The sequence below is a fragment of the Orycteropus afer genome, unplaced genomic scaffold (genome assembly GCF_000298275.1).
Source record: "Orycteropus afer afer isolate SDZICR_OR568_19922 unplaced genomic scaffold, OryAfe1.0 scaffold00016, whole genome shotgun sequence".
Taxonomy (NCBI): Eukaryota; Metazoa; Chordata; class Mammalia; order Tubulidentata; family Orycteropodidae; genus Orycteropus; species Orycteropus afer.
This window is the reverse complement of record NW_006921603.1, coordinates 8177975-8178935: the sequence shown is the minus strand read 5'-3', so window position 1 is coordinate 8178935 and position 961 is coordinate 8177975.

The window sequence follows — 961 nt, the reverse complement described above, 5'->3', positions numbered from 1 at the left end:
CTAGGATATCAATCTTTATGCATTCCATTTCATTTTTGACAACTTCCAATTTTCCTAGATTCATACTTCATACATCTATGTTCAAATTATTAATGGATGTTTGCCACTGTTTCTCCTCAATTTGAGTGGTGCCATGTCAGCAAATAAAGATCTTGAAACTTTACCTTCTCCATGTGAGTAAGGCTGATTTTACTCTGATAATGCAGCTCTTTCCCAGTTCTACTTTGAGAGCTTTTTAAGCTAAGTGACTCATCTTCCTCCTCTGTATTGGACAATGTTTCTGGACTATTCATAAAGTTGCGCAGTAATGTATCAGTGTTTCTCTGCTATTCATAAGGTCTTCCCTGGCCAATTCTTTGAGAAGTGCATGGACTCCTCCTTCTTCCTAGTCTGTATCAGTCTGATACCTGTGAAACAAGTGTACCCCACTGGGTTAGAAACACCAGTGGCACAGCCTCAAGACTCGCAGCAACATGTCAGCACAGTAGGACAAACTGACAGACAAGTTTGTCTCCCTTAGCTGTTGGAAACCCCTCCAACCACCCTTACCTAGATCCCTGCAGCTAACTCCTCGATCTGTTCAGGTCCCCTTTGCCTTTTCTGTCCTCTCCCTGCTTCTTGCCTGGCTGCTTGTGTGGTGTGGCCTGGATTTCCTCTCCTCAGCTGGGTCCCTGCAGCTGACTCCTTGATCTGTTCTGGTCCCCTTTGCCTTTTCTGTCCTCTCCCTTCCTTCCTGCCTTGCTGCTTGTGGGGTGTGGCCTGGATTCCCTCTCCTCACTTGGATCCCTGTGACTGACTCCTGAATCTGTGCTGGTCCACTTTGCCTTTTCTGTCTTCTCCCTGCTTCCAGCCTCACTGCTTGTGGTGTGTGGCCTGGTTCCCTCTCCTCACCTGGGTCCCTGTGTCTGACTCCCCTATCTGTTCTGGTCCCCTTTGCCTTTTCTGTCCTCTTTCAGCCTTC